A 26,723-nucleotide genomic window follows, 5' to 3' on the forward strand; every position below is an offset into this window, starting at 1 on the left:
ATGACAAACCCTCTCCAATCTGGAGAAGATTTCTGCATCATAAAAAAAAACCACAGGCTTTATCTAATATCTTTTCAGGTTTTTTCATCTATTTTCTCAGCTCAACAATTAGCAATTAGACTTCACAAAGAAGAATTTCTCCCTCCATCTGATATGGTGTTTCTCTCTCCAGACATGAAGCTTGGGGTGAATTCTGAACCTCTGCCTCTGATTCATACCTCATTGGCTGAGAGATGCCTATAAGGGGAGCCACCGCAAAGAATGATTGACTGTTTGTCTCTAACCCCGCATCAAGAATGAGACGAGCACTTTGGGGCGAGAGTCAGACTCATCTGTCACTTTCAGGCCCTCTCTTTCTTTCTCTCTCTCTCTTTCTCTCTCTCTCTCTCCTATGCGTCATTCACTGCTGTTACTATTTCACAAACACGGGGTGGGGAGCTGCAAAAACACCAAGACTGAGGTCAGTGAACTTTTGGTCGATCATTGTAGGAGGTTAAACACTGTGTGTGTGTGTTAACAAAAGCTCTGGTATCTGTTTTACGTTGTTTTGAGCTACATGAGCACTGAAATTAGACACTGACACTTTAATTGTCTCCAGCTGGATATTTCAACTGTTGCTGTAAGAAACAACAACAAGCTGAGGTATTGTTGGAAACAGAGCATCCAGAGTTGTACAGGTGGTTATGCTGCTTTGGTATTATTACTCTGATTGAAGCATATTGTTATGTTTGAGAGAGATATAATGAACCACACTAGATTATCCTTCAAAGCTGCGTTTGCCATTGTATTTGAATTCGATTTGACTTCACAAGAACTGGGTCAGCACAGAGAAGACCTGGAAGACGCTGACCTCAAAACATACTTTGAGGAGTTGTATTTGCACAGACTTGAGTTGACGTCTTGCCTCTTCTTTCAACAGATGGTATCTGATCGCGTTAATTTTCCTCGGTCTACAGACACGATATAATCTTCTTTTGAATGTGACACCACACAGAGGCTCTCAGGGTTTAGAGTTCAGTGTTTTGATTTACCCATTTAAATAATTTAACATGCAGATTAAAGATGGGACAAATTATTAAACAGCAGCACATCATGACATGGTCCACAGCACATTAGTTTGACAGTGTCACCAGGATCACGATCAGGGACGAAGAAGTATTCAGATCCTTTACTACTAGAAGAAACAACACAACAATATAAAATTGTTCAATCTCATATTTAAGTGAAAGTATTGACAGCAAAATTTACTTAAAATATCAAAATAAAAGTACTTAGCAGGACACAGAATGGCTCCTATCAGTGTTATTTTATTATAAATTGTATTATTTTGCTATTATTATTGATGAGTTAACATGTGAGCAACATTTTCATATTATAGCTGGTGGTTCCTGTTCAATAGAGTGAACAAATCTTTGGTTATTTTACAATATATCGCACATCACCACTGTTACTTATCATAGGTAATTTATCATTCAAATATGATGTGGCTTACCCTGCAATTCCCCCTTGTAATGCTGATCGGTGTGTTATTGGTTTATGTGTTAGTTTTGCAGGGTCACCTGAGTACTGGGTCCCAGCAGCATTAGTGGTTAGCTCATGAAGGTCATGTCAGAGCCTCTCAGCTATGTTCTGAGGTGCTTAGTGTCTCTGCTCCGTGGTTTCACCCCTCCTGCTGATCTAATCGTCACTGTAATGACAGTGCTGACTTTGCCGCCGGCTTCACCGTCTCTCACATTTTCACTGTTGTTTCATCTCTCTATCTCTTTTTCTTACTTCGCGTGCCTGCCCTCTATCCCTCCATCTTCAAAAACTGATCGAGCGTTTAACATTTTGGTGACCTCAAAAACACACTCAAGTAAAACATCACTTCTCCACGTGTTTTTATTGTCTTTCTCTAATTTCCTTCATGTGTCTTTTCCCCTCTCTGCCTCCAGTTTTATTCTGTTTTATGTTTAGGCAACTCTCTCTGCCCACTGTGGATGTGGTGTACTGGTAGTGTTATTGTTGTCTGAATTTTTCAAAGCACCTCTTTCAGTATTTCACATGTGAGCCTGATGAACACCACAAGTGCTGCTAGATGAGATGCTTGCTTACATCTAATAATTGCACATGTAGATCAATAGAACAAGATATTTAATGAAGTCATGGATTATTTTGTGATGTAATTCTCTTGCAACTCCAACATTATATTTCCCTCAGTTCATCAGACAGGAATGTGCCTTAAGATTAGAAGTCTGTTATCGGGTAATTCTAGGTTGTTTTCATGGCAAACATTCAGATTGTAATTGAATGCAGTGTTTTCAATCAGTGAGCTCTTGCATGAATCATGTTGTTTGTGTGGTGGAGCAGATGTCTGTGTATGAGTGACATGAGTGGCTACAGAGTGTTGTAGTATAAAAATAAATGAACACGTTTCCTCCCCCAAGGTTTATCAAACAAAAAAATTGTATTTTGTAACACTAGTTCTATGAACACAGAAAGTTACAAGATGTGTTATTTTGTTCAGATTTTAAGTTCTCAGAGACATATTTGTGTTTTTGGGCAATATAAATAAACCTTACGCCATTCGACTGTAATTGACACAGGCAGCTAAGCCCTCTAACTGGCTCTGATGTTACAGAACTGGCCTTCTTGGTAAAGGCTTTGTGAATTGTCGTCTTACTCTGGTCTAACCTGGTCTCCAAGGTGAGTTGAGGAGCAGGCAGGCAACAGGGGTTCCACCTGTGCTTTCTAGAGCTGGAGTAAAAATGCACAACCTTGCCTTTATTTCATGTAGGTTTTACCCTCTAATGGGCTGTATGGGCTTAAGAGGGTGAAGTCAGATGCTTGCACTCCCTGCCGTGACACCAGCACAACACAGGGTTGTATCTCGGGTTATGCAGATATGCTGGCTGGTGCTCTATCATCCTTCTGCAGTATGCAATGGCATTTCACACACCTTCGTGCCTCAGCAGTTTGTTCAGTGGAATATCTGTGCAGCAGATTTGTGTAGCTGTAACATAAATAGCACCCCATCTATTCAGCATGTAGTGTTTGCTTTATGTGTCTGAGTCCTTCTTAAGGTCCATGGTTAGCACCAGGAAAACTGATCTGTGAGGGGCACGCTGTGGACTGTTCTTGGTCAACTCCTTCTTCCCCTTTCACAGTAGAAAATAGCTGAAGAGTTGCTGTTTGCCCCTTACTGGTTTGTCATGCCCAAATGAAATAAACCACTCACCCAGGCTTCATCAGCTCAGAGCTGAAGAGGGCTCTTGGATTAGTGGCAACACATCTTCAACTCTACTGATTCAGTTTAGTGGATAATGATTTTGACTTGGTGTTGTACAATTTGGATGAATACGATTAATCCATCTGTGGCAAGTTGTATGCTGTTTATTCATCATGATCACTTAGCGACCAAATGTTTTTTGTGGTCACATCTTACAGTGATGGCACTGCTAAACCATCTTTGACTTACTGACCTACTGCCCCATGAGGTGCATGTCACATGCCAGCATTATAGGGCTGAGGCTTTAAACAAAGCAATTCACCTATGTTCGCAGAATTAAGGCTACAATACCTAAACATTGTTGTTTTTAAATGGTTAACTTTTCCATCCATCCATTGCACTCTTATTAGCAGCCCCTAGCACTCAGCAGTGGTTAACTCAATTAAGCGGCTCCATTATAATCAGTGAGAGCTGGAACAGAAGCTTGAGTTATCACAAAGCTGATGGGGAGCACAGTCTCAGCTACAACCTGCTGCTTACATGCAAAGAGAACTCACTGGCCTCTATGTGTTTGGGCTTAAGAGATGGGAAAAAAAGCACAGTTGGACAGTGATCGAGGATCTGCAGTTTACATGCTTCAGAGATGTGGAACAAGGTCTCACAGCTTCTGCGCCTTTTTGCTCATAGAAGTAGTGTTTGTCTGCCAGGCTCCAACACAGACATATACATTAGTAAATGCACAGGATCAGATCTTTTGAATGGAAAGAATAGACAGCCAGGTACCCATAGAAACAGACAGAACAACAGGCAGACAGACAGACAGCAGTCATGCACAAATGTGTGTGCAAACACACATTGAGTGAAGTGAATGCAATTACAGAGAACTGCAGGAGAGCGTATAAAACAATACGGTTGTTACACTTTCAATATCAGCAATATCAACAATGCTTTAGCCATCACAAATGGAAGAAAATGACTATGATAATATGAATTTGATGATTGCAGTCTCTTTCTGATACATATTACATTTCTGATTGAATTACTGTTTTGTTTTCATATAAAATGGCCTAACCTAATTAACAGTGTTGAAGCTTAGGGTTTGTCTTTGAAGTCTTGCCCTCTGCATACAGTTAGAAAAATGTGTCTCATCTGTGGAGCAGTTCCTACTCTCTGCTCTGTGCAATGGTAGCACACCCACTCTGATCACAATTCAGCTTTTGGCCAAAAACAAAGAAAACAGAGAAACTCATTACAGTTCTTCCAGCCTTCCAGTTGGATTTTTTTTTTTCCAAGGGGAAGGTTGCAAAAGTTCCAGGAATTAATACGGCGTGTGTGTCTGTGTCTGTGTGCATGTATGACTCAGTGATGCTTAGTCCTGTCTCACAGGGTAAGGAGAATCATAAATCTGACGTAAATGTGGGTATTGGTCTTCCCTAAATATAGATTTCCCTTCATTTCTTTCACAGTTTTCAGCAAAGACTTTTTAAACTTAGACTTTTATTGATGTACATTTGTCTCTGGAGTAGTCACTGAATTCTAAAACAAATTTCACATCTAGACTGACAACAGGCTGACACATGCATGCCAGTTGGGTAGCTTTAGATCCTGAAATCCATATTTGGGCAAGACCAACGCAGTCCTACCATCCTGATTAATCTGTCTCTGTCACATCTCTCAGATGTATTTCTCTTTATCAGATCTGGGCCTAAGTTGCACGCTCACTGTCTCTGCTTTGCCAGAAGTGGCCACTGGACAGGCATAGACAGGCAGAGGTCTCATAGGTTCTCATCTTATAGCTGGACAGAGTTCCAGACAATCCCAGTTTTCTCCTCTCCTAACTCTCAGTGGCTCATCACCACCAAACTATCAGCCAATAGCTCTAAGAAGGCAGGAGTCAAAGCTGAGAGGCAGGCCGATAGGCAGAGTAATTAGTGCTCGGCACCGCACTTTGGTGGAAATCTTTGTGTGTGGAAGTGTGTGTGCGGAGGCGGGGGAAAAAAGAGAAAGTGAAATAGAGAAGACAGACAGAGGGAAAGAAAGAGAGGGCTCGTCCTTGTGGAGTCACCGCGCCCCCACTACAACAGAAAACCAAGAAAAGTGATTGCATGTTTCCCAGACCTCATTAGCAAAATGGTTTCCATGGGGTTAAGGTTACAAATCAGAATTCAGGCCAGGGTGTCTGTAAAGGTATAGGTAACATATGCAATTATTATGGCTGCTATAAGGGTTAGGGCTTTGAACGTGAAATATATGTGTAAGGATAGGATCCTATTGTGTACATGTGTGCATGTATGAATATGTGTGTTCAGTCAGTCTGTCTTCCTATTGACCTCAGTATGTGGTTTGCTTTCAGAGCAGATGCTCCTGGGAAACTTTTGGTGCGTGTATAGGTCAGTGCTTGCTGTGTCTTTTATTAAGTGCATCCCTCAGTCTGTTTCTGTCCTCTGAATGTCCTGTGCAGCATTTGTTGCTTAGTGACAGCACTGGACAGTGAGGTCAGAGCGTGGCGGCCACTGAAAACTTACTGCTGTTAAATACTTTCTGAAGTCCTGTACTCAGATAGGGCTAATTATACTTGGTGATGTGATTTGTAAGAGTTGCAGAGATCTTTGGTGATTTTAATCCCGTGGAAATATGTAAATTTCTTCAGTAAAAATAAAAAAAAAATTCCACATTACCAATTTACTAATTTTGTCTTTTGCTACAGTTATGAATTGGAAGAATGGTCATTCTCAGGAAGATTATCAAGTAGTTTTAAAGGACCAATGTGTAGGATTTAATGCCATCTAGAAGTGAGCTTGCAGATTACAACCATAATATCCCTCACCTACAGGTAATGTCAAAACACAAAAGGCCGTCTCTACAGCCAGTCTTTGGTTTGAGCCTCCTGGGCTACGATAGGAACATGATTGTGCAACATGGTGGGCTCCATGGAGGAGGACCCACTCACTATGTAGTTATGAAGGGCTCATTCGAAGTTAACAAAAACACAGTGATTCTTGGTTTCTGATGATTATACACTAATGAAAAGATGATCATGGATATTATAGTATATGATAATACATACTCCTTACTGTTGGAGCCAAAAAGGCACCCAGTCATACACTCTAATGAACTGGCTGGCCACACATGATCAAGAGCCAGTTTTCAACATTGTGCTATTTCTCTGAGTTCCAATGAACTGAATTAGTGCGGTAAGTAGAAATCATTGTACTTTGTCCTAGTACAGTCTCTAGCATTAAGGTCGCTTGGTTTCAAGGGAGTCTAGGCACCAGCAGTTTGATTTCCCCGCTGAAGTGGAGCCCCTCGAGAACCTTTCACCCTGAAAAACCAGTGAAGAGAAACACCTCAATAATCATACTTTGACTGGAGCTCTACTCTAATCCCCAAACATCTGACACAATTACACCTATTATCACAGGTAATTAAACTCCAAAAAGCACATTCACTCCTTGCGTATTGTGTATGCACATGAGTTGAGGGAAAGAAATGTACGTACATGTTTTGATAGTTGGTTTAATACCTCAGGCAAGCAGGCTTTTCTCTTGATCAAATTAATTATAAGTTACTTTTATCATGACGGAAAGGTGTTTTTTCTAAACGCGTGAGTATTTAACAATATGCAAGATGATGCAGAAATTATAATATTTTGCTAGGAATACTTGTTGAAAAAAAAATCTGTCCATGCCACAACACAAAGTTGACACACAAACGGCTAACCCACTTTGTGAGACAGGTGGATGGGTGAGGAAGATGAGTACTGAGGGCTATCTGAGCTCAATTGATGTCAGCTAGAGTTTACGGGGGATTACTGATATGCCTCTTGCTTCTTGGCAACCAGGTGAATCACAGATAGGTGAGAACAGGAAGAGAAGACAGAGTGATGGACAGGGAGAGGAAAAGGAGGAAATGGAGAAAGGAGGAATGTCAAATCTGGTGCATTGGAAGTGATCTTGGCAGGAAACCTAAGTTACCATAGCGACCTGGTGAAAGCTCTGCAGCAAGTAAGAGAGACAGAGAGAAGGAGAGGAAGAGAGAACAGACCTTGAGGTATTGTGTCTCTCACTGTCGAGGCATTTCATTGCATATTTTGAACATGGCTATTTCTTAATCACGGGTATAAATACAAGTCTTTGTGACAAGTGTAAGATCAACTCTATCACCAAATACTTATTATTGACATAATTCACTTAGTATTTACTTAAATGATCAGAGGAACTCAGGTTTCTGCAATTACTTTGTCTCTTTCATTACTGAAACCCAGTCAGGTTAATCAAAGCCCTGTTAGGATCATCAGCACACAGCTCCACAGTCTGACAATCCCTGGTTGAAAGGATATGAAGCAGAACTACACATCCATTTACATCAGCACAGTCTTTGTAATGTGGATGGTAATTGGTAGTCTTTGATGCGCTGGACTGCTGGGACCGCTGACTTTAATAAGCTTATTCACTAGCATGAAGATTCAGATAGGGGCTCTGCCATAGACAACCAAGGGGATAAATTAATACACACACACACACACACACAGTCTTAACAAATATGCACCCACGCATGAATGCACATAGTAATGTGAATGCATGACAGCTATAAGAGGACATAGCAGTGTACAGCCATGTCAACCCACAAGCACACTCACAGATACACAGGGGAGATGTTAGGGGATAGGCTTATCTGTACTTGTAACAGGACCTGCTGGGATTATTCAGAGCTTGATATCCAGCTCCCAAAAGTTGTAACAAAAGATGGACACTTGGCAGGACAAGATTACCAAAGCTGCCACAGCTATTCCTTAAACTCTTCCTGCAGATGAGTCTTCTTCTCACTCTCTTCATCTCTGTTTCTACACGTGGTAGGCTGGTGGCAGAAGAATCCATGTGGTACATTAGAGACTTGACTGTGTGTCACCAGCACCAAGGAGGTACTTCCTTTTCTTTTTCTTCTCTAAACTTTAACAGATTTTCTATTTTGATGCGCAACAAAGATCTATAGTGTGTGCGTTTGAACCACTAGCACATGCTTTTGTGCTGATTTTTAACATAGCCAACTGTTTGGTTACAGTTTTGAACAGTCCCCACCAATAAACAGATGAGTACCACCAGAGTAGATAACTGAGTGATAACCCAGTGTCTTATTATCATTTAATTTTGAATTTCATTTATTCTGTTTCTTTGACCAGATGTTCCACTGCCACCATTTTCCAGGGGTGGAAGAAGTAGAAACTGGCTGACACTACACAGAATGCAAATTTGACGCAATAATGTAACTTATATGCTAATAAGCTTTTTGTCATCTAATGACATTTAGCGACTTTTTGAGCAGGCTTTAGCTACTTTCCTTTGAAAGCAGTTCCACAACAGTTTTCAACTAGGTCCTCAATTTTTCACATTGGCCGTACACTGTCAGCCATATACAAAGTTTTGACCTAGTCTTTTTAATTTCAGAGGTAACTAATAACCAAAGCAGTCAAATAGAAGTTCAAAGTAGAACAAAATACAAACGTTAAGTAACTCAAAAGTGCAGTTAAGCACTGTATTTAAAGAAATGTTCTTTCCACCACAGCCATTTTCCTACAATTAAGGCTTCCTTTAACGCCTCTTACGAGAGCAGATTTGAGGCATGTGAGCCTGTGAGAAACTCCTTGTAATGTCGACAGTGTTGTTGACAGTGTCTTTAGCAGACACTGATGTGGGAGTCATTGATTTCCTCTCCTAGGTCCTGGTTGCCCACACTCATTCCCGGCTGATGTTTCTCTCTCTCTCCCCTCTCACTGTGATTTCTCTACAAATGTCAAGCAAAGACATCCCTCAGCCAGTCCCTCCCTCTCCTTATCATCCAGGATTTCTGTGTGTGTGTGTGTGTGTGTGTCAGGGAGTTTGCATGTGTCTGTGTTTGCATGTGCGTCTTTGTCGGTGTATTTCTTGGTCGACATTGCTGTTGGGGTTGCTTTGTTTATATGTTCTGGAGAAGCTTAGGAAATGTCACTCAAACTCTAGATAGTACAACGTGACTTGCAGCCGTCACATTTTTTCTGCCGAGTTACATGAGGTCACCTTTTTGCCCAAGCAAGGGTGGATGGGTAATAAATCTTTCCATGTTCCATAACTACATGTTTTGTCCCATTTAGAGCGATTGCCTCTGTTCACTTCCTGTTCACACCCATTTCTGAGCCCGCGTTCCATCTGTGTGTGTGTGTGTGTGGTGTGTGTTTGTCTGTCTTTGTGCAGTGTTATCTGGCACCATGTGTGAAAGAGATTAAATGTTTCCCACAAAAATCTCATTTCTCTCCTCTCTTTTCCTATGCATTTGTCACCATCGCAACAACTCAAACACTGCTGTTCCAAGTCCCAGGGAGGGTATCCAGCTTGTGCCTGTGAGTGTGTGTACATAGGTGTGTGTGTGTTTATGTGTGCATAGTGTGGGCTTGCTAGCTGAAGGCTATTAGACTCATTGACAGCTTGTTTTTTCTGCTGCAAGTGATCACCTTATTTCCACATGGCAATCACTGCAATTATTGATTTCATACTTTGCTGGTAGTTGCATGACATCCATTGTGCCTTTGCGTGTGTGAGTAAGACTTACAAAGCACTGGGTCGTTTGCACAGTATGTGAAACTGTCTGACAAAAGCTTTCTTCTATGTCGCTCTTAGAAATGCTGTGGGGTCTCTATGGTTACCAGCAGGCATGCTTCTTTTGCTTAAGTTCAGAAGAACAGGATTCTCCCAAGTGGATAAATCAACATAAAACACTATTTGATATACTGACCTAAAACATATAAAACAGTGTCAACTCAGTTTTACAAAGCCAAAAATGCTTTTTTGTTCACTTCCTATAATACACACACACACACACACACACATTTTTTTAACGAGCTGTAACACTCTTAAGTATAAGTTGTTTGCATTCAGATTTTCACTGTCTGAGGCTTACAACATCCTGGATTCTTGTCCAGCCAAGTACCTTTATAACGATCATTCCCCTCACCGCTGTCCACTGTCCACTTGGGGCAAAATACTAAAAGTAATAATCCTTTTAAAAGCTTTACCACTGCACAAATGTCAGACTTTGATTCATTTCCAAAGTTTAGAGGAAATGGCTGTCTATTCGGTTGATGTAATCATTCATGAAAATAGGTTATCAACAAGTAATAAAGCAATTACGACATAAAAGAATGTTTCATTTGGGATGAATGAAGGATCCATACAAAGCTTGAATCTTCTGTTGGCACTGATTCACAAAACAAGCACAGACACATACACATATAGAGCAGGACAGAGAAAGCAGGGGGAGGGGACAGTAGATAATTGGCAGCTTCTCTTTCATGAGCAAGTGTTTGTTTTTTTATGTCAATTAACAAAACAAGGGTTCAGCTTAACGAGGCTAATGAGGAAGCACCTCATTTGGCTCTGCTAGTTTAACGATCTGTCAGTGAAGGAGCAAATCACACTCACATGCACGCACGCACACACACACACACTTTCTACACAGGAGCCCACATGAAAAGTAATGGTGTTTTATAAAACAGTCAGTAGTAAAGTTTTGATCTTAGTCCAAACTGATATTTGCAATTTGAATGACAGGCTGAAAGAAACTTTTGAAACTTAAAACAATTGAAAATTTCAAATATACAGTATATAGTATATAGTAAACACTGAAAAAATGGTTAAAGTAGGAACTATTTGAAGCAGAAAAAAATGTTTAATAAGCTTCATACACCACCTAGTTAGACCCATCAACTTGATTATTTAAATTATTAATCAGTCCAAGTCATCATAATTAATAATGACTGTAATCAGAGTCGGTTTCATGGCTGATGATGAGTACTCTCCATTTCCATTATCATTATCATGGGTATGGTTGTCTGTGTAATCTACCCCATAGTGATGCGTTGAAGTTTGATGATGCTGATAAGGCTAATCAGCAATTATTACTGGTATAGAGAGAGCGCGTGTGTGTCCACATTTGTATGTGTGCATATCTAAGTGAATTTGAATGTGTTGTTGAGTATGTGTTAGCATGTGTATTAGCCTTGTTAAATGACTTTGGTGACAGCCATGTCAGAGTTAGTTTAGCTCAGCTCTTCTAGAGCTGGTGGTGGTGGTGGTGGGTTTGTTGAGACAAACTGCAACAGTAAACTCTGCCGCATCTGTGCTGCGGAGAGTGCAGCAAATATCTTCAAATAGAGTTCAACTCAGAACATAATCTGTTAATATCTCCATCAATCCTAATCAAAATCAAAATTCAATTCAGGCAGGACTCAAGAGGGGTTTGAGCTCATCTATATCTGCTTGGGGATGACTTTCTTAATTTCCATTTTGCTTTAAAGTTATGTACAAGGAATATTCGGACTGTTCATCTGGAGGAAAAAAGAAACTTGAAATTCAACCTGAGTCTTAAGTTGGTTTATATATTGGTTTCAGTGGTGCATTTTCCATCAGCATTTCATTCTCATAACGTATTTGTCATTTGTTTTGAACAAAGTGGCATGGAATGTAATTGACTTGGAAAATAATTGTGGAGGCAAAATGGCTTTTCCTCACAGAATGACACGTGTTTGAACAACAGATTGATTCCATCCCTATTAACTAAATGAGCAAACCTGATTTAAGCATCAAGTCACATGCCCTGAAGTGGGCATGTGACTTGATGCGTAAGACAATGCAAAATTTCCCACATGCTATTTTTGTTGATTTTTAAATAACTATAGCAGCAAGAGGACGACGTGATTTGATGTTGTCTATCTTGTCTGTAATATAGCTCCAAACTGTTAAATGTCTCTTTATGCCAGGTACCTCTGTGGTATTTGCTAAACCCACGACCTCCTAAATAGGTGTCCTTCACTAATGGCTAACCATATTCCCAGGCTGCTACAGCTATTTGCAGAGCAAATCTTTGATGGTGGGCTAGAGACTGAAGCCCAGTCAAATGTGTGATAGCAGGTGTTCCAGGTTGTAGTCATGGTGGTTTGTTTTTGCCTTTCTGTTTGATTACTGTTTCTGTGTTCTGCATGGCTGAACACTGAGCCGCACAGCAGCGCCGGCTATCTATCTTTCTGCAAAGCACACACACACACACACACTCACACACTCACACACACACGCACACACACATGCACACACACACACACACACACACACACACACACAAGTACATGCACAGTGAAACAAAGTCCAGTTTTTTTTTACACCACCAGCTGTTCACACCCGTCAAAACTGGCTATCATAAACAGTGCAGTGCGTCTGAGACAAGGTGGACACAAAATTGAATCTCTTTTACATTAATTAGCCGACCAACACATAAATAAGAACTAAACTGATTCTAGACAAAATGTGGCTGTTTAAACACAGACATACACCCCACGCTGCAGGTCAGTAAATGGTTTACTTGGCCCTTGTGCCCCACGGCAACAGTTTTGAGAGTGGGCACTTTGTCTGGTTCTGACCTTCATTTATCAGGTTGTTTATTCACCCAGGACAACACACATTCCAGCCTGGCAGCAGGGATATGGGAACAGTTGATGATGGATTAACAAGGAAAGACACTTGGAGTGGTTTAAAGCCAGGAGATGAACTCTGTGATTTGGTTCGTTACGCTTCCCTCCCCAAAACTCTCACTTCCTCTCCTGCTCTCGCTCTCCTCCCTTGAGCCTTTTGTTATTTTCTCTAATTTTGCACAACACATTTTCCATATTTATCAACCTTTTATCAATATCAACAACCACACATCCACACAAATCCAGAGCTCTGTCTCCCTGGCGATCATTTTATCTGTCTCTTTATTCTTGTGTTTCCTTTCCATTATCTGTTCAATTTTTCTCCCTCTTCACAAACAATTAATCAATCTCCCCCTGCCAGGTGCAAGTCATCCATCTCTCTCCATCTCTCCACCCTTCTCTTGCTCATCTGCAAGCTGGTCTGTCTTTACGCTCCTTGTCTCTTTCTCTATTCATTAATTCTTTCTCTCTGTCTGTCTCCTCAGAGGCTGTGTGTGGAATATAAACTTCACAGCGGTAGCATGTCATGTGATACTGTGTATCCCCTGTTTACTGTGATCATTGTGTCTTGTTACCTTGCATATGCTTGTTTCTATTGAGCCTGGCAACAGCTGATCAATAATCTTTGTATAGACACTAACGCTATCCCTCTCAGTAGGCATGTGCTCACAGATCAATACCAATGATCCCACTTCATTTACATCTAGAGCCCATTCACAAAACAACTCGTAGAGAGACTAATCCTCAATAATCCTAATGTAGATGAATGTCTGAATCTATGAATGTGCATCTCAGCTGGAGTACTTCTGTACATGTATTATTAGACAGTGCAAAAATAGAGTTAAAGGCACAGACTATAATCCAAATGGAAATGAATGGTAATTGTAGTTCCTCCATTAAAACATATAGGACTGAAACCTGCTAGTCTTCCAAAGTAATGACAGTAAAGCTGGCAAGGTTTGCTGAAATGTTTGCCACAATAAGCATGCTTTTTTAAAAAAAAGGTTATTAACTAAGAAACAATAAACGCTCTTTGCAATTCTCAATTGATAAAAGTTTTTTATTGTTTGTATTTTTATATATAGCAGGGGTTATTCGTCCTGTGTTGTTTAGTAAAACCTTGTAAACAGGTACAACTGAAGGGGCCTTTCCTAAGAATCAGCTGTTACCTGGACTACTTTGCTGAGTTAAGCCTGAAAACCCATCTAATCTGAAAGATGGGCTGACGTAAAAAGACCTGCAGTTTTTCTCAGCCTTTATCTAACACAGTAAAACCTACTTCTTGGAACTGGTATAGGTGCAAAAGACTGACTATGATATCTCAATGTCCAAAATGCAGGCCATTAATAATACCAGATGTTCTGTTGTCTCAACTCATCTCAACAGACTGTAGCATGTTCTGTAGTTAGATAATTAATTTATTGTGTTGCCGTATTTTGGTTTAGTCCAATCCACTTACCCGATTCATGTAACTCCTCTTCTGTATTGTGTGTTTTCAGGATTTATTTGCACCATTATCTCCCTTCTCAGGACTTTTTCACTACAGCCACCTAACATCCCCCTCACACTGCCTGTACTACTTTTCTGTCTTTTACTATTGCTGTAAAAGGGCTTTTCCACTGCTTTCTGGGCAGCAGTCCAGCAGAGATCTTGAGAGATGGATACAGACAGAGGACCTAAGGAGAAGAGCAAAAAAGGGAGTGGAGGGGTGGGGTGGCAGAGGCCTATGGGACTGCCCAGAGGGTTGTTCCTGCCAAGGCGGCACAGACGACGGCTTGTATCTGTGTTTGTGTTAGTGGTCCCATGTGTCTAAGCACGCAGCAGAGCACCAGTTTGCCACATCACAGATCTATTGTTGAGGCTCGGCTGCCAAGGCCAACAGTTGGCCCACACAGCCATCCATCTCCATATACTGACGCACTCTCCCCTCTGCTGCCTTATGGAGCCAGAGTTCAACTGAGCACTAAAGGGATGATACGCTAATATATGACACAGAGAGCATTTCAATCATTACAATAGCTATGAGCCGTTTGAGAGGGCATTGTGCATCTTGTCATAATAGCGTTTAAACAGCATTCTCTTATAACCTGCCTCATTACAGGCTGCCTTCAGACCCAAGGAGAATCATAATCAAGACAGAATCAAACCTATCCTTTATATGTGACCCTCCAATAACCCTACGTCCACATCGTCTTAGTGAAGGTCAGTCGTGCTCATTGTTCTGCTCTGGTAGGCAGGAAGTAAGGGAAAGATATTGGCCTTTCCTTCTGGGTCTATAGGCCAGCGTGCATTGTTTTGTAGGGTGGTGCTTCTAATGATATTAATAACATACAATGTCTTGGTTTGTGTACTGTGCAAATCAACTCATGTATGATGACAAGATTTGCCTGACTGGAAAATTTCAGATGGACAGTTATGGGTTTTTGTGGACATTTAGAGCAAATAAACATGACAGATAGTTGCTGTTATTATCTCTAAAGCGTCCTGTTCCTTGTTTTTGTGGTGTCTTTTAAAAGACATTAACACATAAAACTATGCACAGGTGACACTTGGGACTTGCTGACTTTGGCGACAACTTAAAATGCAAAAATGCATCCTGTGCCCAGCATGTGTTGTCTTGTTTGTTGCTCTCCCGGACTCATAAACTTGCATATACACAATCTCACACGCACACTTTCTTATTCACACACACAAACACACTCATACACAGTAGCCCATAATTTGCAATTTCAGCAGTGTCACAGCTAATTTTTCATAAAGACAGGTTGACAGCACTTGAAAGTAGGACCTGCAGAATTTTCATCCCCTTTCCTTCTTTTTCACTAATGCTGTAAACACTTGACTCTTTTTTGTTTTCCCCTCCAGCACTTGATACAGTACAATGCATTCAGGAATATTCTCTGGCTGGTACATTTGCGTTTTTCTAAGTTTGTCTCTTTCATCTGACAGAGGGTTGAAGGAGGAGGAGGAGATAAATGAGTTGAGTTGTTGGGAGGACTGTATATAGACAGTTATTTCACTTCTAAAAGTGAAGATTATATTTTTGAATCTCTTAGGGCAAACTAAGCACAGGGGGAAATAGAATGCAAGCCAATAGTGAATGCAGAGATCAATTTCCAAAACTTTTTTTTTTTTTTTTAATGTCAAACTTGCTTCTATATTCTAGACTTGGCACCCTTAATGTTTTCATATATACCCAAATAGACACATACCACCTGGAGGAGGTGATATAGCCTGCTTGAACATGAAGATATTTAACATTGTATTTTAATTCTTCTGTACTATATGAAGGGAAATGTGGTGAAAGAACCACCTAATAACAAAATAGGTGTCCTTATTCATCATTTCAGTGAAGTTATTGGAAGTAAATGAAATTGCAGTTCCACTCCCATTGGACTCCCATACCCACTTCAGTCATCTAATGGTGAATGAAATGTTAAGATATGAGAGATAACGATTAAAAAACAGAAGGAAAACTGTTGAAAAGTCAGATTACTCATTTCAGTGACCCCCTTCTTCACAAAGGCCCCAAAATGAATACTGCACATACTAGCCTACATGACCAAACGTATAACACCCAGACATTCTGTTGATGTAATTACTGAACATATCATTCAAAATCACATGCTGTTAAAACAGCTTCCTCTTTTCTGGGTAGCTTTTCCACAAGATTGTGGAACCTGACTGCAAGGATTTGCTCCTGGGCTTCAGTGAGGTTAACCACTGGCACTGGCACAGAGTTGGTTTTCCAAATTATCCCAAAGGAGTTTGGTGGTTTTTGAAGTCAGGGCACCGAGCATGTCAAACCTATTTCTTTTTCGACCGAGCTTTGTGCACTGGGGCACGAATGGCCTCCACCAAACTGCTGCCAAAAGCAGTGAAGCATACGCTTGTTAAAAATAATACAGCACGTTGTACCATACAGTTTTTATTTATGTGTGTTTTAAAAGTCTTAGCCCAAACCATGAAGAAGACCCAGAAAGAAAGTATGCCACACAAAGATACGACAACAGGTGGGTGGTCAGGTGGTATGAAGCGTTTGAGTGGGTTTTCAAAGTAAAAGTGTCCTATCCATCTTAGATAGGTGGTTTCAGTGAAAGTTACTTAGGATGCTTTTATTTTGATGCCAGTCTGTTGTTGACCACCTGGCAGGCAACTAGCTTAACTAATCTATTGAGAGAGTCGATGGGAGATCACAGTCGACTGCCAAATGATTTTTCAGGTACATTTCTCTGTTTTACAGCTTCCACAGTCAGGCTAACGTTGCTGTGTTGTCAATCTGTTAGAAGAAATGAGTATTGTAAGTATTAGTTCTCACACAGAACCAGAGTCACGAGCTAAGCTGTTTCAGCTAGCGTTAACAACTAACTTAATGACAATGACATTATGTACAATTAGATATAGTATGAAATGGATGCTAATATTGCCATTAGCGGTACTTAAACAGTAACGATAGAACTTTACAGACATTATTCCATGTCATTCGCCGGTGTAATTAATAACATTAATTGTTGCCAGCATTTCTTTTAGGTTTAACATTACAGTGGTCCTGTTATTGTGCATGCTAAGAGAAAGTCCTTAATGCTCAGTCGCATTGAATTATGTCTGTCAGGTAAAAACTTAAAAAAGCAAGTGGTAACAAAGCCATACCCTGAATTTATTAAGAAAGAAATAGTTTTATAATACATTGAATGACAACTGTTTTTTGACCAGGTGCCTCTGTTCACATTGTGTAGGGTCAAGATTTCCTCAGATGTTTTACATGGTAACCAGTTCAGGATGGAGGAGGGCTGGGGTTACACCTCAAACCCCTCAGGTTCACCCGAGTAGTAGCCTGTACTTCATAAATAGTGAGTACATTCAGCAACTTTCCGTTCATAATGGCAGTGGGGAGCGTGCTCCTTGTATGTCTCTGCTCTTTAAATCTTAGTCTGCAACATTTTGTAGTTGCTTAAAATTGGCTTTATGTATTATTTTGTATACCAACTCTGTTAAATAATATGAAGAGTTGTCAAATCTAGGATACAAACTCTGACCTAGACCATTATGGATGGCTCTTTCTCACAAGATATCAGTTTATGTTTTTAGTTGTTTTGCCTTTTTGCTGGCATATTATCACATAACATAAAACAACATCACTGTTATATCTTAATAAATTGGATATAGTTCACTGTTGGTTTTCAACACTATATCTAACTGTAATATTCACTATAACAAAACCAGGGGGTTTATGTTTAATCTCAGGTTCAGAGAGTATTTATGGGATATTTGGACAGTGCCTACCACTGAATGCCATATGCACTTTAGCCAAGGACATATCATCACAGGACTGAGACATATAATTCATGGTATTCAGATGCTTTGTTCTGTGCCACCTTCTGTGTTGTCACAGCCCAGATGAATAATAGTATTGAAGCTCAATGTAGGCAGGCAGCCTTTCCGTCTATGTCTTATTAAATGGCTCAGTGCTGTGCTCTGTGATTCTGAGTTCTCCTCTGTGTTTGATATCTCATTTGGCATTCCCTCTGTGTGCAGCCCTCGTTATCGTATTCCTATGGAGTGCACTGGCATTTGACATGCAGACACCAAAGACTCTGGCAGCATTGCAGATCAACTGCCTCTCACAGCAGTATTCCCTCTCTCTGTCTCATTGTATCTCTTCCTCTCTAGCCTGTCTTGTCTCACTCATAGACCTCAAACAGGTGATGGACCTAAGGGACCAGAGGGGGCTGTCACTTGCTTCAGCCTTAATTTGATTTGAATGAGATTACTGTGAGTCAGAGGTGAGAGGAGTGTAGATCTGTGTGTGGCGTTGCAGATGACAGTCTTTCAGCTGCTGAAAGGAGAGTGTTTTGACATTTGGGGTTTCTCTAATTTGTATGGATACTTATGACATCTGCATCTGTCGTTGCAGATGTTATAAACATGAGCAGGACAGGGCTCTGAAAGCATACAGATTTCAACAGAAAATACAGCTTCTGCTCACCAGAAGATATTGTTTACAGTCATGATTGAAATTTCTCTAACATGCACGTGCAACTGGACTGTACCCTTTCCCGCCTAGAAAGGATTTTGTATTTTTGTATTGTCTTTAATGTTTTGGACAGCTCTTTGATGTTTATTTTTATTTTTTTTTAATGAAATTTAGGGAAAGAACTTTGAACTACTTTGAACGTGAAAGCTCTTTCTTGACCTTGAGCGTAGAATTCTTCTCTCTGCCAGAACGAACAGACATACCGAGCCCCCCCCCCCCCCCCGAGTCAAGTTTACTAAAAGTTTAAAGGATAAAATAAGAAAAATAAAATAAAAATAAAAAATAGAATAACCAAGAAATAAATAATACAAAAGAAAAACAAGATAATACACTTAAATACTGAGAGGTTTAAGAAAATTAGGTGCCTAATGTAGGCACACAGTCACTTTCAGTATATGATGTTTCCCATGGAGCCGCCCGGTTAGCTCAGTTGGTAGCGCATGAGCCTCCATCTCTCAGGGTTGTGGGTTTGAGCCCCACTCTGGGTGGCACCACCTCCCCAGTTTAGGCACTGGCCCTCCATTAAAAAATGCTGGTTTAATGCTGAGTAAATGTAAATTGGTCCCTGACAAGTCATGTTTTCATCTTTTTTCCAGTTCTTGCTAATCTTTGAGTGTTTTTCATTTTGGTAAAGACATTGCTTTTTTTTTTTTTTATCCTTCCAAGGTTTATTGCTCAACTTTGTTTAGGTAGTGTTTTCTTTGTATGTTTGGCAGTGTTTGCTATTGCTGTTAAAGATAATTTCTCCTTTATGTGCTACTTCTGAACTGGAGTGTATCACTTTTGGTGACCACTTTTGATGTTTCTTGTCACTTTACTGTCAGCTGTGCAGTAAAGGGCAGATGCCAAGAACATTTTTTAAAACAATCTCACAAATAGCCATTGTTTAAATTGGTCCGGCTTCACTTGAACCACTTGCTAACACCCGCTGTCAGCATAGATCTGCTGCTGGCTATTTATTTGTTAGTGCCTCTCTGTGGTGCACTTGCTGTGCGATGCTGGTATCTTGAATAGGTTCCAGTGTCTCAGCAGGGCGTTTCTGACAGCCCCTATACCTGGGGCACTGTGGTTTACTATTTAAAAAAAAAAAGAAAAAAGCATGCTGTGTTAGTCCTCATAACTAATTATAAAACTTGTGAAACAAACTGTTTTAAATGACATTACTGTTACTTCAGTGTGTCACTAAATATTTAATGAACACATCATATCTTATGCTTCTTGTATTCAGGTTGTAACAGATCTGAAACAGGTTCTGAGCATTGTTTACCACTTAAAATTAAAGTTGTGGTATTTCTGCTTTCTCATACAGCATAAACAGGCAAATCTCATTAGAATGGAAGGTTCAACAAGAATTGCTTTTAGATGTGCAGTAAAAGAAATACCAATTTTCAAAAAGCTTGGCAAAATAAATAATCATTTATTTTTCATATTTTCTCAGTGTCTTACCATATCAACAAGATAGTATAGGAATGTCCCAGCCAATTTTGTAGGTCTTGATGCCAGCCTAAGTTCCTGTTTGTTACGGCCTTTGACTAAATATTTATATTTTGCTATTAAATACAGCTTCACAGTGCACATTTAATCTAAAGAAGTTATGCATCAGATTTAGTAAAGTCAGTCCAGCTCTGATAAAATGCTGCACAGTAGGTTTGATAGCTGACTCACTCTTCAATAATAAAATGTGCCTTGCACCACAGTTTTTCTTTAAGGGTTTCTGGTAATATTTTGTGGTGTCATACTTTATTTTGGAAAATAGGTTGACTGAAGTTGCAAGTTCACTAGATGATGAAATAGATGACTTGTTGGCCAAGATGCAAACCACATAACTATCCTGAGTTCAGATCTTAACAGAGAACTCCCTCACCCTATGTTTCTTGTCACTTTACTGTCAGATATTCAGTAAATACCAATTCCCAAAAAATCTTTTTTTTTTTTGCTAAAATAGAAACAAATAGCCATTGTTTAAACTGGAGCGGCTCCACTTGCATCACTTGCTGACACTTTCTGTCAGCGTTGATGTGCTGCTGGCTATTTATTTGTTTGTGCCGCTCCATGCTGCACTTACTATGCATTGCAGTGCTGGTGTCTGAAGTAGGTTTCACATTCAACGGGGCTAGCCGCTATACATGGAGCACTACGATTTACAAAAGTATCAGAGAGCAGTGGGGCTTTATAACAACAGACAGTTTAAAAATGCCTTGATCTGCCCCAGTCCTAATCTCAGTCAGTCTGAGACATCAGTACAGTGTGTATGTTCACAAGTGTTCGTTTGTTAAATGCACTGTACAAAATTCTTTGATGAAATGTGAAAGTAAGGTCACAACATGTGTTTTAGGGACGAGGTCCCCCCCCCTCAGTGGTCATTGTGTTTAGATCAGCAAATATAAAAGCCTTGGAACATCACTGAGTCACTGTTGTGATGAATCACTTGGCAATAGAAGGTAGTGAACTGCACATTATTTTTGTGAAAAAATTAGATTGAGTGCTCCAACAAGATTAGAATTGTTGCATAAACCATTAAATCATTAAATTAGAGGATTTCAAAATGACTCCAAAATCACTTTAAAACAAGACATAACCATTTGTTTTCCTGCAAAGACACTAAATTGTCTTTGTAGTAGGGAGATTAGTAAATCAACAGTATTAGCTATTGAGGTGTTATTTATAGCCTGTGGCGTGTGTTGGGATGAGGCCAGATGGACAGCCCTGATCCTATTACCTCTGTTACTTCTCACGGTTGTGTGTCTGCCTCCAGATCCTGCATTCCCACAGTAGACAGCACACGTGGACAGCTTTGGTTCTTCTGTTCGTTAATACTGAAACAGACCTCTGAATTCCCTGCCTGTCCATTCAGAAAACAGGACTGAACACGGTTCATGGTATGTGTCACTAAAGAAGGATGTTGTTAATCTTTGGTGTTGTGATTAGATACTTGCATCAGTGCAGCTAGTGATGGAAAGGTCTTTGGATCATTATCAAAATGTGGTGTAGGTTTTTTTTGTAAGTGTAAAGCTTTGAAATGAAGAAAAAACAAGTGCACAAGGGAGGGTGACAGTGCTGATCAACGATCAGCTGTCTCATACAGATCATTCATGTTTCAGACACAGTGGTTGTTGGTCAGTTGAGCACGTCTCTTTCACTTGTAAAATGTGCAGATTTTGTACTTCTCTACCCAAGAAACAGTTACAAAGAGAAAGTTGTGAGTTAGAGAGTGAGTGCAGAAAAGTAATTCATCTCTGCTCAAAAACTGGATCTGATTTCTTACTAGGCTTTTTATTTTTAGGTTGAGGGACTAAAGGAGTCTGAGAGGTTGCCATATTTATTGCAGTAGTCACAGATTTGGCAGTAAAAAAAAAAAAAAAAAAAAAACTAATTGAGATAACCAAGCAAATGGTCTGAAGTAAATATTACTGTCCTGTATCTATGTTAAGATTATTGTGTACCAGATGTTCTGACTGTATTTTTAAATTGTTTACAATAACAGTTTTGAAGCCTAAACAGGCAACACAATGCAGAAACACCCAAGACTAAAGCCTCAAAAAATATGATTTTAACAAGACAACTTTGAGAAAAAGTTAATCGCCATTTCCAGATGGTACCTATACAATTTGAAATGTAAATTTTGCTCCAACGTCAGTACCTGCAGTGGAAGATGGCACAGAAAGAAGTGTTAAAAGATTTAATGATGATGAAGGGTGAAAGCATTTAATTGTTTTTAAACAGTTTAAATGGCTGGCAATAAAAAGGGTCTGTTTCATGTTGCTTATCTATTTTTTGGTTTGTTGATAGGGAGATATGGTGAGATGGAGGATAGAAGATGTTAAGATCTTATCTTTTATTTCCTTTACAGGCAAGACACTGTAAAGGAAACTGAGGGTCTTGCAAAATGTAAATACTGGAATGGTTTTTGACATGGATTTGTTTTTCTTGCATTTGCTTTTAAGTAAATTGTTGCATTCGTCTACATGGTTGCATATATGTCAGTAGAGACGTGCAGTAGTTTTGTTTCTGTTTGTATCATTTAACGTGCATGTAGATTTTGTAGAATGTAGATTTTATTCAGTAATCTAGAGGCCCAATGAAGATGTATAAAATCAGAACAACTTATAAGTTGTTGTAAGTTATGAGGGCCCCTTTGGAGACCTGCCACTGGTGCTCTAATGTTGTGATCCTTAATCACATTATTGTTTTTTGTTATTGGAGACAGAGACGCTCTAGTCATGATAAATAAAAAGGAATGTAGAGCAGAGCGATATTGTCTTAACTAGAATACTCTCTGGCAGTATTGTGGGATGGCAGTTTACTTTGTCTAATCTTATGTTATAAAAAGCCTTAAAAAAAATCTGACTGCAGACTGCAGACGTGGTCACTCAGTCTGAGAGATTTTAAATGTAAATTCTCCTAATCACATAGACGGACACACTTTTCTTGTTCCATTGAACCCAAGCGTAGGTGTTACTGAGGCCTGAATTGGTCCAACATTTTCAGTGTAATGTGATTACCATACAACATCAGCTTTATTCTCTGTTCTGGTGTATTGACAGGCATTGCTGAATTAGTGAGGCAATGAGAAGCTTTGTGTGTGTCCCTCACCAAGAGTGCTTGTTTTGTCTGCAAGATCAAGTCAGTTTGTCACTTTTATCATGAAAGTTCATGTCAGCAGACGTAAATTTTGATTGACATTCACAATGGAAATAATTCAGCAGTAGTGACATTCTGCTTCTGAATGTCTTTAAGGATGATGTTGAGCATACTGCTTGCCAAGATGTGCTTATTTAAATCAGCAGGACAAATTAATGTCTTAGCTGATTGGTTTGTATTTCAAAGAAGAGTTGGTATCTTGACCTACTGCTTTTGACTTAACATTTAAGAGGACACAGTCCTTTTTTGTCAGGTTGCCAAGCTTAAAGCATGACTTCTGTCATTTTTTAAGCAGCCGACAGTCACAGTCCAGAGTATTCAGTGTTGGCTTTGTGGAGGTCGGATGTAAAAGTGGAATATATGCTTGTTGATGAGGTACTTTACCTGAGGCAACACCACTTACCTCCTCCCAAGGCAGATGAAATGATGAAAATGAGGCATGATGGGTCATTAACACAACTGAATAACACTCAGACCTTGAGAGTTGAGATGCATTTTACTGACTAAAGGCACACTTGGCCCGCATTAATCTGCATAGTCATGGGAAATGATAATGTACACACAATATCTATATCTCTATCTACTTGTCACACGACTTTTGATCGAGAATTTCAAATTTTATAAATCACTTGCACAGTAATTATGTCTCCAAATGAATTTTGGGCAGTAATTATTCTTTTCCTTTCAGTTATCTTGGCTGTATTTCTAAAGCACATTTTGAATATCCTGTTAATATGCTTTCTGGTACTCACAGTTTATAATTTATACTGTGTATATATATTTTTAGATCAGAAACTCATTTAAGGACTCCAACTCAAGCAAACATAATTTTTTTTAGCAAAATGTGTTTTGATTCATATTCATGGTAATCATGAAATACTTCTGTATACCTATATTTGGAATTCAACATCTTAAACAGAGAGAAGGAATGTGTTGAAACACATCAGCATGTACCGTGGCAGCCATTGCTCTAAGGTTCATTGTGCAAATGCACCTGCTACCCCCTGATTTGTGCGTAGTTATTGTGGCAGCCTATATGTTTTTTGTAACTGGTCATCCAACAGGACCGCCAGCTTTAATTATTGTGAACTATAGGTTTAACGACTTTCATTGTATCAAAGGCAGGCTTTAGGCCGGACAGATCCTCACTTGCTTACAAAAAGTGGTCACAAACACATGGATACACAAAGTGTTTTGAATATTAATTAGAAAAAGCAGATATACGGGCTTTGCCTTGCAAATTGTGTCAGAAGCAGCCTTTGAGAGAAGCGATTAGCATGTTTTGCATTAGCATATTGGTAAAAGAGGAAAGAGCTGCCTTTACAGTGGTGGTTAATTGACTCAACTTTAAATGCATGCGTCCTTCTCTCTCTCTCTTTTTTTCCTCTCTCTCTCTCTTCTTTCTTTACTTCTCTTTCTCCTTGTCATCCTCTGGGCTGAATTAATGAGAGATCAGTGAAAGGATGTTTACAAGATTAACAAATGCCTCAACACAACACTCAGAGGGGGTCTGTGTTGTCCCAAAGGGCCTGTGAGGATTACATATGATTTAACAGCCCTAAATAGCACCAAACTAATCTGAAACTACCGTATCATACCTGTACAAATTGAAATGACTTGTATATTATGTCATGGATTTACTGGCATGACTGTCAATATATAAGAGTACATGCAGTATTTTTTGTTCATTCTCTGTTTCTGTTGTCTGGCCAGCAGACTTAATACTGACCCAAAAATCATTAATGTTCTCTGCCCAGAGGAAGCTTATTATCATAAAGTTTATTATTATTATTATTTTTTTTTTTACTCTTTTTCAAACCACACCTTAATCACATTACATTGGGCACAAAGGCCAGTTTTTGGGAAATGCTGCTTGATTGATTTTTCTGCTGCTGTATTTTTCCAGTTTTTCATCACGGATTCTTCTCTCTCTCCATTTCTCCCTCTAAGCTTTTGTAGGCTCAGGAGTGATTCTACTAAAGAACATGTTCATACAAAATCTGCCACCTCAATCTGGGACTGTTCCCTGTATAGAAATGTGAGTTTACATTGTAGAAGATCATGATTAGGCTCATGGTTAAATATTCATATCCAAAAGAATGACAATGAAGCTAAATAAGTAATATGTTGATACTAAAACATTTCCTGCTCCTGCAGCATCCAGCTGAGCAGTTTTTAGGCTGAAAAGATTTTCAAAGTAAGATACTGGTCTTCTACTGAGTAATTGTAAAGGGTTTGAGTTTTACTAGAACTACATCTGAGGTTTCAGTATAACTACAGTGAGTTGTTTTATTAAAGGGCTGTATGCACATACTCACACAAAAATATTTACACACACACACCAAATGTCCCCTCAAGTTTAAAAGAGCGACAGGTAATTACCATTGGCTGAGGGTAGTGACACCACTGAGGGGGAGATGAGTGGAGATGCTCCACTGAATTATTCCTACTAATTACTTTCTCCTGTACACCTATGGGAGCTGTGTGTGTGGGTCTAACGTGGTTTACATGTACATGTGTGTTTGACTGTAGAATGAGAATTAGTTTGTGTTTGTGAAAGAAGATACACATGTTTTTTGCTTCCCATTGCCAGCCACTGTCTGGCAGAAAGGCATCTTCAAAATTCTTTAGCAAAATGAAGGCACTCATTTTTTCCCAACAGCTACACTATAAACCAATTTTAGCTTCTTTGGAGCACAAAACTACTCTGGTTCTCTGTAAATTTGGAAAATCTTTGTGACTATACTATTTATTTGGTTTAATTGATACTTTTTTAGCCTAAGGCCAACTCTTGTAATAATTAGCACTTGGTATTGGTATGGCAACAGTTTTAGGTATGAACTTAGGATAGACGTCATGTTATAGTCTTTTGACCTTTCTGTTTCTGCTTTTGTCTGTGCTTCTACATATTCCTCTTATCAGAGCCCAGGGCAGGTGAGCCCATACAACAGGAAATCTGTTAATAATACAAAGAAGGGAATCAAACCTGCATATATTATGATGTATATATGATTAATCCCAAGACCGTCCTAATAGTTCTGTTGTTGTCTTCTTCTTAGTCTTATTTTTATTATTATGTGGAGAGTACACAGTGCTGTGCCAGTTGAGGCAGATGGCTGCCCTCCATGACCTGGGTTCTGTTCAAGGTTTCTACCTGTTAAAAGGGAATTTTTCTTTGCCACAGTCGCAGAGTGCTTGCTCACAGGGGAAAGAGTACAGTCTAGATCTTCTGTATATGAAAGGTAATGATTTGGCGCTATATAAATAAAATTGACTTGACTGGCAAGGCCACTCATTACTCACTATTCATCTAGATCAACCCCTTAAGATAGTGGAGTCAAGCCCTA

At 39.6% G+C, this 26,723-nt stretch overlaps 1 protein-coding gene across 5 annotated transcripts in view; it reads left to right on the plus strand.

Annotated features, from left to right (window-relative positions):
* Positions 1 to 557: 557 nt before the first annotated feature.
* shank3a (SH3 and multiple ankyrin repeat domains 3a) overlaps positions 558 to 26,723 on the plus strand; it is a 198,538-nt gene continuing 172,372 nt past the window's right edge. For 4 of the 5 annotated variants that reach the window (XR_005894099.1, XR_005894100.1, XM_041038626.1 and 1 more), the window contains exon 1: positions 558 to 642. The gene's annotated coding sequence lies outside the window, so the exon portion shown is untranslated. Of the gene's footprint in view, positions 643 to 17,438; positions 17,552 to 26,723 lie in introns of those variants that run through there. The other variant, XM_041038625.1, reaches the window with a different exon arrangement.

This window comes from Toxotes jaculatrix, chromosome 5 (genome assembly GCF_017976425.1).
Source record: "Toxotes jaculatrix isolate fToxJac2 chromosome 5, fToxJac2.pri, whole genome shotgun sequence".
In the NCBI taxonomy this organism is placed as follows: domain Eukaryota; kingdom Metazoa; phylum Chordata; class Actinopteri; family Toxotidae; genus Toxotes; species Toxotes jaculatrix.